The following is a 17,425-nucleotide window of genomic DNA, read 5'->3' as shown; positions in this document are numbered from 1 at the left end:
AAAACCTGAAAACATGAATGACAAAGAATGAGTAAGGGATCAATTGTCAATTTTATAGTTCCATCCACTTATTTCTTGTTAATGCTTAAAATTATTCCATTATGAAAGAGATATCCACAAAAACATTTATGGAAGACATTGGAGGACAAGTAAATGAAAAAAGGTCTAGAAAATCAACTATATTTGAAGAAAAAACTTATTTGCTTCTAGTATCAACTAGATATGTCTATGAATGATCATATGCATGAATTTGATAGAATCAAAGCAAATTTTTTGAATTTAGATTAGATCATTGAAGATGAGAATAAGGCCTTATTGTTATTGAATTTGCTTCTTGATGTGTAAGAAAATCTTACCATCACTTTACTTTATGGTAAGGATAAGATTACTTTTGATGTTGTGCGTTCCACTTTGCTAAGCTCTGAATAAAGGAAGAAGGACCAAAACAATCATAGAGATATATCATTGGAAGCTTTAACAGTTAATGCCTAATCTCAAAGTTGAAAACCTAGAAAATGAGACAGTTCTTAATTTAAATGTATACTTGCAAAAGATGAATGTGTCCTTTTTCATGACAAGGGTCATCACACTACAAGAAATTTGACTTTTCTCAACTGATATACATGGTCTAAATAAACATTTACCAACCGATAATCCCGTTGCATGGTAGTCAAGGAAAGGAGTGTAGGCAAAAAGTCTATCGATGGGAATTTTCCACTGCCAATAAAAAATATTTAGTGAAAAACTATCCAATAGATTTTTACCATCACTATTACCGATGGATTAAGTTGGTTGAGAAATGTAAATAATAAAAGATTTTAGGTTGTCATGAAATTTCGATTTCATTACATTCACATGGAGCATCTTGAACACTCCTCTCCTTGCTAGTTTTGGATATTGGCTTGGATGCTGTTTCTCGAGACTGAACTCTTGACCTCAAGTTTGAAAGGAAGCAACTGTGCCACCAAATCAACTTTGTTATGTGCAATATAAAGAATGCATATAAGATTCATAAATGTAAATATTGTATCCTTATGCATTTATGTTATAAATATTATCTATATATAAATACATATCATATATAAATTATACATGCATGAATTAATATATATATATATAAATTATTATAAATTAATTAATTATGATTCTTGTGTATTTTGTATAATAATTAAATATAGAATAAATTTAAATTTATAAATAAAATTATCAACATTTTAAAATAAAAATACTTATACATGTACTATCATTTTTTTTTTATGTTATTGAATACATTCAAATTAGATAAATCTCTATAAAATGTATTTTAAAATTTTAAATATTATTATTCGATATCATAAATTATATCATACATATATACATACATGCATACATACATACATACACACATACATACAAACATATATATATATATATATATATATCAATAATTTTTAATTTATTTCTTTCTAAAATGGACAATAAAAAGTAGTTAAAAAATATTAAAATGTTAAAACTATTATGATTAAAAAAAATGTAAATATTGTATGAACCTAAAAAAATAATCATAAAATTGTTTTGTCACTAGCTAGATCGTATTTATCATACAACTATGGTGAAAAGATTTTATATTCATAAGACAACAATTATTTTTGGAACAAATTATGTGTGGTATTATTATCCACTATAATAAAACTATTTTAGTGAGTAGTAATTTTCATTAAAAAAATTATTTATGAAATTTCACTTTTTTTAAAATAAAAAAAAAAAAAAACAGGTAAATTGCTTTTGTGACAAAGTATATTAGTTGAACATTTGCAATAGTTTAAATCCCTTGCAATAATATTTTTGCTAACAGGTATTTGTTATTGCAATTACCATTGGTAAATAGTTACATATAAGCGACGGATAATTCAATTTGCAGTGGAATAGGTGTGTTAGAAATTTGCGTCAGCTTAAATCTATCGCAAAAGTAAATATAAATGGATCAACCATGCTTAATTTTGGTAGTGTCAGAATAATGATTGTCCTAAGCTACAGAAGAAGAATAAAGAAGAGATAGTATTTGATGCTTGTGTGGCTAAGTTTGGAGAAGATGGGTTAAACTTTGCTTTGGTTTGCTTATACTTGTTTTATAACTTAGATGAATGGATTTTGGATATTGGGTCCACCTTCACATGCATTCCTGTAAAAGGAGTGGTTTTATTGCTTTGAAGAACTATAAGATAGAGTTGTTTACATGGGGAATGATAATGCTTGTGAGATAACTATAATAGATACCATCCATTTGAAGACTCATGATGAATTAACTAAAATTTTGAATGATGTTTGGTATGTTCCTAGTATGAATAAGTGTCTCATCTCAATGGGAGAATTAGAACCCATAGGGTTCAATATTGTCACTATAAAAGATGGGATTTTGAAAGTTATGCCAAGTAAACTTGTGGTGATGCAAGGAATAAGGAAGAATAATTTGTACCACTTTCAAAGGAGTACAATTATTGGATTGGCAACTACAACCACTATAGATGATGAAGAGATGCTTCAAATTAAGTACTTCCTTAATATTTTCTTGACCGCAATTAAAAGACTAAGAAGACAGATTTTCACGCATGCTTGATTTGTTGAGATGATGGCATATGTGCTTTCACTAGTAGAGGATAATATATCTTCTTCTTTCTAATGGTAGAGGATGATATACCTTCTTCTTAATATCTAGACTTAGTCATATCTTACGAATTTGAACACCGTTGGGTATATGACATCTAAGGATGCATTTGGAAAAGATGATGGTTAATCACTTGTCAATGGATATTTTGAATTCTAGAAGCATTTAGAGGAGATGATGGTCACACTAGGGCCTTCTGTGGATCCTTTTGAATTTTGGATCATTGGTCGAAATGTGAAGCTTACTGTTTTTTATAGCTAGGGTAGTGTTAAGTAAAGAGGTATCAGATTTTGCTAGAATTATTCACAACTAAGAATTCTACTTTAAACCTCATCTAATTTATTATTTAAACCCCACTAGGAATGCAAATTCTCGATCTTTCTCAATCATCTTTTAGAACATTTCACTATCTTGTGCACAATGTTATTCATAATCATAGAACAAATTAAGTTCTTACCAAAGGGGTTTGAGTGTATTATAGTACCGAATTACATTCATATTACCTTGGTTGGTATTTTATTTGTATGACTATCTTGTGGACCTAGGCAAGTTATCAAGTTGTAATAGTTTTCCTTTGTAACCTCTTAAATCTCTCTAGTTATGGGCATGAACATGTTTGTCTTCCTAATCTTGAGTTCCATTGAGTTGATCGGCCATGACATAATCATGGCCTTCTCTACTTCCCATGTCTCGATGAGAATTGTTCCTTGTGGTATTGATGTTGCTCTAATAAAATATTCAATTTGTCCATGCCCACAAATGAAAGGTTTGACAAATTGAGACCATTAAAGATAATTTTCTCCATTAAGTTAATTTGTGAGAGGTAATTAGCTAAGAAGAGTGCCATGACCATTGGTCACAAAATTCTAACGAGGGATAGGTTTTCTTTCTGCCTCCTTCAAGTTGTTATCATAATTGGAAGCACCTATCATTGCTATTTTAACCATTATTCCTAGTAATAAGAAGTTGGCTTTGATACCATTAAGAAACCTATAGCTTAATTTTACCTAGTCATATATTCGTTCATAGAGAAAAGAAGAGAAAATATCCTATATATATATAATTGTAGGAAACCTACAAAAATAAGGCAAATATATAGAAAGAAATAGGAAACTACCTAAAAAATCCTATCCAAATAATTGTAATAAGTTTTCTCAAGAGCTCAACCTTTGCAAGAGTGGGAATAGTGTGCATGTAATGCCCCAAACCCAATTTAGGGGTAAAATCATAATTTAGAAATTAATAATTAATTAAGTAATTTAATAAGGGTAAAAAAGTCTTTTGGTATTTAAAACCCTTAGGTAAAAATTAGATTTTTCCCATCCTCTCTATTCAGAAAACCCTTTTACACAGAGATCATAAAGATTAGAGAGCATACAATTGAAGATTTGGAGGTTCAGGGTTTGAAGATCAATTTTTCAAGTAAGATTTTTAATCTTTAAATTAATATTTTATATTCATTAATTAGTTTTGAACACTTTAGATATTATTTGGAATATCTCGATTTTGATTAGAGTTCGTTTAATTAATTTCTAGATAAAAAAATGTTAAAAATTTATGAACATGGTTTGATTTATTAATGGAGATCGACAAATTTTGATTACTCAAACGAATAGATCTAGACAAATATATATATATATATATATATATATATATATATATATATATATATAGTTTTGGATGTGAAAATTATATAAAATTTGTGAGTATGGAGGTTAAAAGTTTTGACTTTAGAGAGGAGAAAAAAAATTTGATGAAAGATGTGTGTAAGTAGGAAGGATTTGGCATGTTGAAAGAAAAAAAAAAACAAAGAAATGGCCAACACGTTGACCTAGGAAAGGAAGTAAATAGTATTTTGGTAAACAATGAGAAAGAAAAGGATGTTGATGGCTTGGAAGAGAAATAGATTAAGGTGTTGATGGGTATTGAAATTAATAATAATAATAATAATGAATGAGGTTGGTGTGGAGTTGTTGGGAACAAAAATAGAATAGCATGGGGTATTTGTTAAGTTTCAATAGGAGATTTAAATAATAGTAATAATAGTTTAATGCAAATAAATATTCTTAAAATATTTAATTTAGATAAGTTAGAAAAGAGAAATAAATTATTGTTTAGGAAGTTGAAAATAATATTGGATGGCAAATAATATTAACATAAGAAATTAATTAGGATCCCTAATACTAAATAAAATATTTTTAGGATTGTCAAATTTATACATTTAGATAAATAATCAATAATCAATATTGTGTATGATATTATGTTGAGTGAGGAGGAATTCCTTCAAAGTTAAATACTTCAAGATTTTTGTAAAAGAAAATAATTTTCTTTTTATATTGTATTTTGAAATGTGTAAAAATATTATTTTTATATTTAAGCATGGATCAAATATATGTTTTGTATGGAAAGTATATTTGAGTATTTTCTTTGTTTATGAAAAATGAAAAATTGAGGAGATACGATGTTTTGTTTTATAAGTTTGAATTAATGAAATAAAGTATTTGACTCTAGATTATATGGCCCTAGTCAACGGGTTATAATAGTTGACATTTTCGGGCCTACCTAGTCAACGGGTTATAATAGTTGATATTATATGATCTTAGTCAACGGGTTATAATAATTGACCTTATGGCTCGAGTCAACCGGTTATAATAGTTGACTTTATGGCCTTAGTCAATGGGTTATGATTGTTGACATTTGGGTTTGTTCACCTTAAATGGAACAAATTTGAAACTAGTTACTCAATTGTGAAGTCCCTCCTAATTGGGTACCATTTGACATATGATAACCGGAGTAAAGATATTTTGAATGTATTCGATTTGGTTTGATGAGAAATTGTTTTGAAATGGATATGAGAAAGTTTTGTTGAAAAGTTTGAATGTATTAGCATTTTGAACTCAAAAGTTTTTGTGAAAATAAGTATATGTTATATCTTCTATTTGCAAGCATAATTGAAAATGTTTGATCCATGAAATTGTATTAATGTTCCTTATTGGGCTTTGAGCTCACCCCCCTTTGTTGATAATCTTTCAATCAACCTCAATTCGGGCGAGGAGTGACCGTTAGGAAGGAAATTTTGATTTATTAGGATATTTGTTTAAACTCTCTTTATTTTGGACATTGTTTAAATGTTAAAACTTAATTCTAGTTTGAATTATTTTGAGTTTGAAGTTATTTGGACAATAACACATTGGTTGATGTATTAGTTTTTTTTAAAGTTGATACTTGGAGATTTTAGAATTTTATCCTACTACCTTGAATAGGAATTTGGTAATTGGTAAATTTTCAATTACAACATGAATGTTTGTGTCATTTCCACTTTGACCCCTTGGGGTTGAGGCGTGAAAAGATCGTCATGCCCTTGGAGTGGGTTTTGGGGAGTGACAGTGCATGGTGAGTGACCCAAGGGATATGCTACTATAGTGGTAGGGAAAAGTGCAATTAAGATGTTACAGACATGCACAACTTGAGTGCTCTTGTTGGGTTCAATTGTTGAGGGGGCATGCAACCTTTGAATCATAGGAAAGGTGCTCAATTGAATATACTTTGAATTGTAAGGGAATGCATTGTTGGCTTCCATCTGTTGATCTTAAATTAAAACACTTATGCAGAATATATATTTTTAGACTGTTGGAACACACATTTTATTGATGAAGAGTGCTGAATTTATACATGAGCTTGTAACTGAAATAACATTAGAATAGCATAAAATCAAGCTACTAGATGATGAACAACTACTTCCTATAAAATAGAAACCAAATCTTGACCAAATAAAAACAAGAAAATATTTGGATGTTGCAGATTTTGTGCAAGACTCCAGCTGTAAAATTTAACTTCAAAATTCAAATTCCAGCAGATACTAAGGCAAAATTCAAAACTCAACACCATCATGGAGAACTAGATTTTTCTCATAAGGTAATTGTTGATTTTATATCCATATAGATCTTTATCAGTCTCTTGTGTGGTAAATTAAGTTTCTTGAACAAATTTCATGACCTACAAATGATGCCAACACAAATTTCGCTTCATAGGTTGAAAGTTTCACAATGCTCAAGTGTGTGTTTGGTTAACAAGGTTGAAGGGAATTTATGTTCGAAGGGAATTTATGTTCAAAATGGATTACTTTTCAAGGTCAAGCATAAGAGATGTTAGATTTACAACTTTGAGATCATTTCATCCCCTTTTAGTCAATTACTTCTTTTGTATAACACTTAGAAAGTAGTATGTTTCACTAATTGATGTTTAGTATCCTCAATCTTATGTTCACAGGATATTGTATCAAGATGATGAGATACCACTGCAACACATGTGTAGATGAAACTATTAGTTATTGTCTTGATAGTTTCTACCTTTGAAGCCTTATACAAGCTTCAAAAAATTAATGGAGAAGTAGAAGGCATGGATGAAAATAAGAATTAATGTCTGTGTGTTTCATGTGATGTTTTATTTACTAGAATTACTAACATGCGCACAGGTTTTTACCCACAAAGACGAACAGGAAGATGAAGCAAATAAGCAAAGAAGTATATGCATTGTTGAGGGGTATCGTTAACAAAAGAGAGAAGGCAATGAAGGTTGGCGAAACTACTAATAGTGACTTATTAGGTATGCTAATGGAATCCAATTTTAGAGAAATTCAAGAACATCAAAATAACAAGAAGATTAGAATCAGTGTCAAGGATGTCATTGAAGAGTGTAAACTATTCTATCTTGCTGGCCAAAAGACAACCTCAGTTTTGCTTGTATGGACAATGGTCCTGCTAAGCGAGCATCCAAACTAGCAAGCTCGTGCAAGAGAAGAGGTTTTACAGGTTTTTGGGAATAAAAAATGGGAAGCTGATGGATTAAATCACCTAAAAATTGTGAGTACTTAGTCCAATCTTCAGTTTAGTGATTCTCACTAAAATCGTATAGTACTCTGGTTTTTTTCCCCATAATTGAAGTAAAATTGAAAACACATTTCTCTTAAGTTTTTATATCTTATACTAAACATTTGCTTTCACTTAGTAGCTTAGGAACGGGTTCTCATGCCATGATTTCAAATTTCTCTGCTAGATTATGATGATTTTTCATGAGGTTCTTAAGTTATTATATCCATGGGATATGCAATGTCCTTTGCATACTTGATATTTTGTCATGCATGATTTAGAACATTTTCTCTTCTGCATCACTATTTTAAGAAATTGCTTTCTTCTTCAGTGTCCTTCATAATGATTTAGAATGTATTTTAGTAAGAATTCTCTTGCAACAACTTCTAAAGTTTCTCTACCACAGGTCACCATGATTTTTCATGAGGTTCTTAGGTTATACCCACCAATAGCAATGCTTCCTAGAGTTGTTTATAAGGACACTCAAGTGGGAGACATGTGTTTTCCAACTGGATTGCAGGTCGTGTTGCCCACCATCCTAGTTCACCATGATCATGAAATTTGGGGGGATGATGCAAAGGAGTTTAATCCAAAGAGGTTTGTAGAAGGAGTTTTAAAGGTAACAAAAAACCAAGTTTCATTTTTCCCATTTGGTTGGGGTCCTCGGGTATGCATTGGACAAAATTTTGCAATGATGGAGGCAAAAATAGCTTTGGCAATGATCTTATAACACTTCTCATTTGAACTTTCACCATCCTATACTCATGCTTCTTTCAATATCCTAACTATGTAACCCCAATATGGTGCACACCTGATTCTACATGGACTTCAGTGTTGAGATTCTTGTTATCAATTGCTATTAGCATGGCCTATATAGCATGTATGTCAAATATAAACTAAGAAGTCTCTTTTATTCATATACACACATTGAAGGAAATTTGTGTTTGATACAAGTAATGAATTATACAACATATCATTGTGTGGGGTTATTATTGATGTCTTCTTTGATGACATATTTGGTTTTAATCTACATTGTGTAGTCATTGACTTTTCTCAACATTATTAACTCATCACAAGGATTGTTGATGCTCTATCCCTAAAAATTTGAGTATTAATAGAAATTAAAGAGAATAAATATAACTATTGGTCACAACCATTTTTTTTTTTTTTTTTTTGCATATTTGGCTTCATTTCAATTTCTTTGAGTGTTAAAACATCCATATAATCTATTAACAAAAACAATTTAAATTGTTGAAAAGAGTATAACCTATTACTATATATGCTAGACAATGTTGATAATTTTACTTCAAAAATCTGAAACTTAGTACATCATATCCAATGGGACTTATGAGCTTTTGAGTAAGTTGAGGACATGAAAAGAAGGCATGGTAAATGTATTTTTGGGTTAGACCCAAAAGAATGACGGAATAAGATCAAGTATTCAATTAATTTAAAGCATAAAAGAGGTGCCTACCACTTACGATTGCATGCTGGAGAGAGAGAGAGCAGATGTTGGCACTTAAGTTGCTTAAGTTCCTTGCATGTTTTCCAAGAACAATAATTGTTTAGAAAACTAAATTTTGTGTTTTGATTGAGATAATTACTTTACTGTTGAAACACGACTTGGCTAAAGGCAAGTGAATGGTTAGCCTCCATGAAATCGCCACCATTTTTTTTGTCGTTTTGTGGGATGTAGTTAAGTATCCAACGCTAGATTTCGTTAAAATTGCAAACACAACAATTTTAATTATATATTTAGAAAAATGCGGGCTTAGGGAAAGATCCTGTGATCTAAATACCGTTACATATAAATTTAAAAGGTTGAACAACTGATATAAATTTTCATAGACCAACCAACAGATTCACATATGTTGCAGTAATATGGTTGAAAAAAAATACACAAGTAATTACATGTGTAAAGGGAGATATTTAAATAATTGAGATGATTAAGAAAAAATTTATTGTCTTCCACCACTCTTGTTCAACTATTACATAACATCTTATTTATAGGTATTAACACCTAAAAAAAAATAGATACTCATAATGGTAAAATATAAAATCTTGTAATAACAAATATACAAACTAAATCAAGCATTTTAGAATCTAACTCAAATTCTAATTTTTAGAAACTTCCTAAATCCAGTTTAACTAACATCCTCCCTTCAACTTGGTTAGTAAAAATAACATCCTTAGTTTTCTAAAAATTTTAAACTTTGTCAACATTTTCACTCATGCATTCTAAAATCATTAAACTTGAGACTCTTTGTAAACATTTTCACAATTTGATTATGAGATTTTGTAAACATTTTCAGAAATTCCACTTCATAGGTTGAAAGTTTCACAATAGGTTGCTTCTTTGAAGTCCAAGTGAACATGGTATCTCTCCCATGAGGAATATAAAGCTATTGGTTCTCTTTGTATCATCCAAGTCTCCACCTTAATTACTATCATTATCTCCAACAAGTCTAAAATTGTTAAAGGTGAATAATATTAGTCATAATCAAATGTGTCATTGATGTAGTGAAAAATGAAAATTTCACTAGGAGGTCTTAGTGTAAATAATCATTAGTGCTTCCATATAATGATGGATAAATCCAACTCCAAAGAGAATGTTTGAACTTGTATGAGTCAAATAGTGTATGGTTCCAACTAAGATTTTATGTTATGTTGAATCCACTTTTTCTCCTTCTACATGTCTTTGATAATTTAGCTTTGCATTATATTATTGTGTTTACCATATTACACATATTCAAGTTAAACTTTCTAAAAAATTATTTTGCATGGTCTTCTTGAGAAATAAAAAGTACTCTTTTCAATCTGCTTCAAGTCTATGCCAAGAGAGACTAATCCAATCATCTCAAACTTTTGTCCTATTACTTTTTTGAACTCACTAAACATGATTGGATTAGTTCCAATAAAGATCAAACAATTCACATCCAAACAAATAAGTAATATATCACTTTTTTCTTTCAATTTTATGTAGAGAGCATGTTCATTAAGGTATCAAGCAAAATTATTATCGTGAAAATATTGGTCAATTCAATTATTCCATGCTCTTAGTGTTTGTTTTATTACATACAAGGTTATTTTCAATTTTGGAACTTTATTCTCATGCCCATATATGTATACCGACTATGGTTTATTCTACATACACTTCTTCTTCCAAATGTCAATTCAAAAAATTGGATTTCACATTCATTTGAAAATTTTCAACTAATTTAAACTACCAAAGAGATTATTAATCTTATAGTTACTAAAAGAGCAATGAGAGCAAATACCCTTGTCTTGTTGGTGCATTATTCTTACTTGTAATCCTTTGCGCCAATGTTGCTTTGTATTTTTTTTACTTCTTTTGCATTTTTTCCTCTCTTGTATACCTATTTTACTCCAATAATCTTCTTTTCTTTTTGAAAGAAATTTTAGTTCCTATAAATCATTCTTACTTATTGGGTTATTTTGTTAGGAAACCTTAGATCGCTATATTCCTAGGCCTTGGATTATTAGGGTGCATGTAACATTATCTTATGCTTTCTAGATCTAAGCATAGTTGAAAACTTTGGTATTTAAAAAACAAAAACATTTCATAGATCTAGAGAAAAGTGTTATACATATTATTTAGATGTTCCCAAATCCATTCTTGTTAATGTAGAAAGCTCCAACTTCTGAGTAGTAGTTATTACCTTTTAACTCAATTGGCATGTTAAGGACCCTTGCAATCACTTCTAATCAAATAGCTTTTTGATCACCAAAGCAATCTAAGATAAGGGAGGGTTCTATATAATCCATGGCAAAGAAAATGGAAGCTCATTTACATGGAGAATTCAAGCTTTGGAGCTTTGTAGTCCTTTGCCAAAGCCAATAAAAAATGCAAGGAGGAAAATGAGAGAAATCTAACATGAGGAAATTCAAGAGGACAACAACTGTTGGACATATTTCGAGTACTTCCTGGATTCCATTTCTTTTCTTTTCGAATATTGGGAAGTTAGAAGTCCAACGCTTCAAACGGTGTGCGAATCGGAGTTGAAACGAAGAAGTTATGGCCGTTTGAAGACAACTACATCAAGTTGTGCGAAAATTTTGCAACCCAAAGGCCATTTCGCAGCTGCGAAATCCACTTGTGTAAACTCAGATATTTGCCACCGACTAAGTTAGATTTTTTTCAAGATATTTTGTAAATTTCTATTTTCTCTTTGTAATCAGTCAAAGATATTATTGGGATATTTCTTAGAAAATATCTTCTATATATATATATATATATATCTTTGAACCAATGTAAATCATATATCATATATCAGATATGTAATCGACGATAGTAAGAAATATATTTTACAGAGCACTTGCTCTGTTTTTCCTTCATATTTTTGTTTTCTCGTCATTTTTATTTATAGCAAATCAAACTCTGAGGATGTTTCCTCATAATATGAGTGCCTAGGCTTTTTGTCTCTTGGAGTGAAGAAAGTCGGGTAAGTTTCCGAATGCAAAAATTGGAAGTTTTTGTTGTTTCAATTTTTAATGAAGAGAAAGTGTGACCCGTTAATGGTTTCTATGTTTTTAGTTAACTTAAAACGCCTTTAAATCACTTGGGCCAACACTTGGTAAGGCAAGTGGTCTCCGTCCATTGAGATACACTAGTTTATCTCTTGCGAGCCTTTGGGAGGTGGTTTAAAGGTAGGATTTTCTAGAATAGCCAACACTTGGTAAGCTTTTGGACTCCAAGGAGACATCCATTACTTATCTCTTGCAAGCTTTTGACGGGTAATCCAAGGTTAAAGATCACCTTGAATGGCCAATACTAGGTGAGAGGTATGAACCATTGCAAGATGATTCAGTGATAGGGAATTAGTGTTTGAACCCATTAAGGAGAAGCATCTATACCATACTGGTTTGGGAAATAACTATATGTTAAATCCCCAACGTGAGGAAAAGATTCAAGTGACCTGAACTCCCTTTTTGTATAAGGAACCTGAGCCTAGTGATCTGAAACCCCAAGAAACACTTTTCTTTGTAATTAAAATTAGTTACTATTTTTTGTTAGCTTAAAACCAACCTTTTCAAACATCTTTATGTTTTCTTTTAAAGTTAACCTTGAAATGAAGAAACACCAATTCAACTTTGAATTAATATCGATTGTGAAGTGAAAACCCATCCCAGTGAACGATCTTAGAGCTACTATGCTATGCTAGCTAAGGCTATCCTAGTACATGGTGTAATAGGTTATAAATTTTGTTGATTACTCCCATCAGAGGACCAAAATCAAGGTACACCATCTTGGCACGAATCACCAATGAATTGAGCATCGAAATCACTGACTATGTCTTTAGGCAACTTGAAGTACTTGACCACATGGTTGAGGAATAGCCTAACAACCTCTTCTACGGGACATGCATGTGGTGTAAGTATGAAAGCAACATACTTAGAGAGTCTATCTACTATCATGAAGATATACTTGAATTCGTTCACTTTTGGAAAGCCACCGATGAAGTCCACAAATAGGTCTCTTTTGGATAGGGAGAGGTTGTAGTAACCTTATAGCTTTCTTCTTGCTTGTCTTACCCAATTGACATATCAAACAATATTGAACATAAGCCTAGATGTTCTCTCCTATTTTTAGCTAGTAACAGTAGTTGGACAATACTATTGATGTCATCTCTTTGCTACTCAACATCATAGGTCTCTCTTAGCAACTCCTTGTGTAAGCAACTTCTTGGTACATATAGCCTACCTCTTTTAGCCACTAAGAGGTCATCTTCTACCCAATATTTTTTAGTAGCCCCCTCTTTGACTTGTTGTTTCATCTTCTCATAAGTAGAATCAATCTTAGTAGCTTGTTTGATATTTTCATTAAAATATGAGATTACATGTGATAGAGCGATCACATACTCTGTCAATTCCTTTTGGTTTAAGGCATTTATAACTACAGTATGTCTTCTTGGTCAATACAACCATTCAGACTTGAAGTTGGCTAAGAATTCTTGCCACCTAGCTTGCTTATGGCTCAACTCCATTTGCATCTTGAAAAATGTATTAACTATGTTGCCTGTGACCATATATAGTAAATATACTCCCCAACAGATAATGCTTCCACTATTATAAGCAATGAATAATCATTGTCATCTCTTTCTCGTGAGTAGAGTATCTTTGTTCTAACTCATTAAGTTTTCAACTCTCAAAGGCTAGTGGGTGCCCTTCCTTCACCAAGATCCCCCCTAAGGCCCTAGCTAATGCATCTGTTTGAGTCTCAAATAGGAGATCCAAATCTAGTAATTGCAACACCAACTTAACTCAAATCACTACTTTCAACTTCTCAAAAGCTTTCTAGCATTCAAAACTCCAATCCCAAATATCCTTCTTTAAAAGGTTAGCAAAGGGAGCCACTATCTTGAAGTAGCCCCTTATGTACATTCAATAATAGTCAGGTAGTGTCACCTTGCTTAGAGCATGCCAATCTTTAATGGTTTGAACATCCATCTTGATAAACCCTTCATCTATCTTATGTCTTAGATAGGTAATATGACTTTGTGTGAACTCACACTTCTCCATCTTCAAGTAGAGTTCGTGTGCTCTTAGTCTTTGAAATAGTAATCTCAAGTGATTCACATGCTCTTCTAAGGTCTTGCTATAGACAACAATGCATTAAAGTAAACAACAACAAAGGCATCTAAGAACTTGTATGGAAAATCATTCATTAGGTTGTAGAATGTTATTGAGGCGTTAGTTAGTCTAAATGGCATCATGAGGAACTCATATGGCCCATAGTGGGTTACACATGTAGTCTTTTTTTTTTTTTTTTGTCCCCCTCTACAATCCTTACTTGCTAGTATCTTAACCACTAGTCCAATTTGGAGAAAAACTTTGCCTTGGCCAGTTTATTAATTAATTCTTCCACTAAGGAGATTGGATACTTATTCTTGATCGTTACTTTGTTCAAGGCCCAATAGTTAACACACATCTATTTGGAATAAGATAGGAGCATCGTAACAAACCCTTAAAGATTGGATCATGCGTGCATCCAATAGTTTCTTCAATTACCTCCTTAGCTCTAGTAACTTCAAAAGTGATATTCGATATGAGACTTGATCAGTAGGAAGTTTGGTCCTAGGTGGCAACTCCTTTGATGTGTCTTTTCATATTGTTTGTAGCATTTCTATATTCATAAGCATCATGACCATATTTTTTATAATTATAACATTCAATTTGAAATTTATCATATCCTCTTCTTTTATTGTGCCTTAAGTTGTGTCATCTTTCATGTCCTCCTAAGGAATGTGAATTTTGACTTGTTATTTAATTGTTTGATAAATTAAACCTACCTCTTCCTCTATTGTCTTAGCCATGGCTATGACCATGTCTTTGACATATTCATGATTGTTTTGACTTCTTTCACTAATGTTTTCATCATTCTTCTTTAGTATAAGTTTAATCTGTTTAAAAAAGTTGTAATTTTTCTTAGTTATTTATTTTTAATCTCTTTATGAGCTTGTAGTGATCTCATGAGTTGATCAATGGTCATAGAATCTAAATGTTTATATTCTTCAATGACAACAACAATATAGTTAAACTTATTTGGAATCTAAAGATTGAACATATTTTTTTACCACATGGCTATCATTCAAACTTTTGACGTATTTTTATTGTAAACTCACAACAGCTAATACTCTAGAAAAATAATTAGAGATTTATTTCGATTTCTTTTTTCACACTCAAAATTTCAAATTCTCTTATTAGAGTTTGAAGATTAATCTTTTGTATTAGACTTTCCAAAAGATACAACAGCTATACAAGGTATACATCTGTTACTCCTAAACTTAATACTTCACCATTGAGTGCTCTTAATTTGTGGGTGAGATTGGTTCTCTCCTAATATGCCCTTGCAAGATGGGGCTTCCATAAAAAAAATGCCAATCTTGGACTGAAAGAATGTAAAGCAGGACTTGGGCAATGGTTTGTTGAGTATATCCACAAGTTGATTACGGGTTGATACATGAGAAACTTGAAGGGAGCCTGTAACTACTTTTTTCGACACAAAATGATAACGTTTTAAGGAAATAAAATGATAAGTTAATAACACAAGTTCACCACTTTAAGGATAAGAAATTCATCACCTTAAAGATAAGAACTTAGAATTAAGCTCACCACTCAAATGAATCCACTTTAGAGATAAGAATTTTGATAGAAAAATCAATCTCACAAGTTTTTTTCTTAGCAATATGAAAAAGTCCTTTCAATTATGAAACTGAGCATATTTAATCTTGGAACAACCCTCAAAGAATAGGAAAAGACTATATGATTACTACTCAAAAAGTGCATTTTTATAAGCTTAAACTTAATTGTACTAAGCACTTTTGAGTAGTAGTTAGACCTTTTTATCCCAATTGGCATGTAAGGACCTAGAGAATGTTACTAACCAATTTTTGGTAAGTTTTAGTGTTTTTGGTAGCTTTTTTATCACCGAAACCGGCCAAGATTGAGGGAGAGTTTTGTGCAAGCTATGGCAAGGCAAGTTGAAGATCAATCACATGAAGAATCCGAGCCTTGGAGCACTTCAAAACCCCTTGCCAAACTTGGAAAGGGGCTGGCAAAGCTATTAGTAGTAAGATGGAGAGAAATAGAGCATTTCGCAAGGCAAAATCATCAAATTTGCAAGGTGTGCCAAAATTCGCAAGGTGTGCCAAAATTTGGCAAGGTGTGCCAAATTTTTGCAGGGTGTGCAAAAATCACTTTATGCGCATCGACCTTTGGGAAAAATCTCCAGAATTGTAATTTTTTCCTTTTTACTCCTTTTGTAATAGATAAATGACATTAGGGTTTGTTTAGGAACTATAAATAGGGGTTGGAAAACCTCTCAAAGGATGAGAGATTTTGTAAAGACGAGTTTTTCTCTGCCTTTTCTTCTCATTTTCTCTTCACTTTCTCTCTAGCCAAACACCCTCTGAGGATGATTTCTCAAAGGATGAGTGGCTAATTTTCACATTTTTTGGAGTTATGGAAGCTAGGTAAAGGACCTAGATGAAAAGGTTGGAGTTTTCCTTGCTAAAAATGAAGGTAGTTGTGTATCATTAATGGTTTGTATTTCAAGTTTCAGCTTTAATCCCTTAGAATCACCTTGAATGGCCAATACTTGGTAAGCTTTTAGGATTCTATGGATGCTTATTGCTAAATCCATGGATGTCTATTAGTTATCAAGTATGAGCCATTAGAAGGTGGTTCAAGGTGAGGGTCTTTAGTGTTTGAAGCCATTAATGGGAAGCAACTACCATTTTTCAAGAATCCTTTCGATCAAAACTTATTTGCTAAATACAAATCCGGTTCGGGAGATAACCATCCTTTATGTTATTATCCCCAATGCGAGGAGAAGATTTGTAATTTCCCACTTTGCAACAGGAACCTGATCCTAGTAACCTATAGCTCCAAGAGACTTTCTCTTTATAGTAATTTCAGTTGTTTATGTTTGCTTAACTTAAAATCAACCCTTCCAATCAATCTTATTTTCATTTAAAAGCTAACTTCCAAAAAGGAAATCACTGTTTCTCCTTTCATTAATGTTAAGTGTACAAAGAAAACCCATTCCTGTGGACGATCCTAGAGCCACTATACTATAGTAGCTTTGTCTTTGCTACCCTAGTATAAGGTGTTGTAGGTTTTATAAATGTTTTGATAAACACCCGGCTGGGCATGAATTAAATGGCACCGCTGTCGGGGATGGTACCTAAGTACATAAATGTTACCTTTTATGAGTACTTGTGATCTTCATCACAAGTTAGTGATTTTTCTTTCACTAACTCGTTTTCTTTGTTTTTATTTTATTTTATCTTTCATTTAGTTTTTATCTAACCTTAAATCTTTTCCTAGAAATGTAGTCCTTTGGTTTTCTTTGTTTTTATTTCAGAAATCATGAGTTGTGTATGCCCCATTG

At 31.6% G+C, this 17,425-nt stretch overlaps 1 pseudogene; it reads left to right on the top strand.

Moving 5' to 3' along the window:
* The first annotated feature begins 5,999 nt into the window (after positions 1-5,999).
* On the top strand, positions 6,000-8,350 carry LOC100256662 (cytochrome P450 72A397-like; annotated as a pseudogene).
* The last annotated feature ends 9,075 nt before the right edge of the window (positions 8,351-17,425 follow it).

This window comes from Vitis vinifera, chromosome 19, assembly GCF_030704535.1.
Source record: "Vitis vinifera cultivar Pinot Noir 40024 chromosome 19, ASM3070453v1".
Taxonomy (NCBI): Eukaryota; Viridiplantae; Streptophyta; class Magnoliopsida; order Vitales; family Vitaceae; genus Vitis; species Vitis vinifera.
The sequence above is the reverse complement of the archived record's forward strand: the minus strand, read 5'-3'. Positions and strand labels throughout refer to the sequence as shown.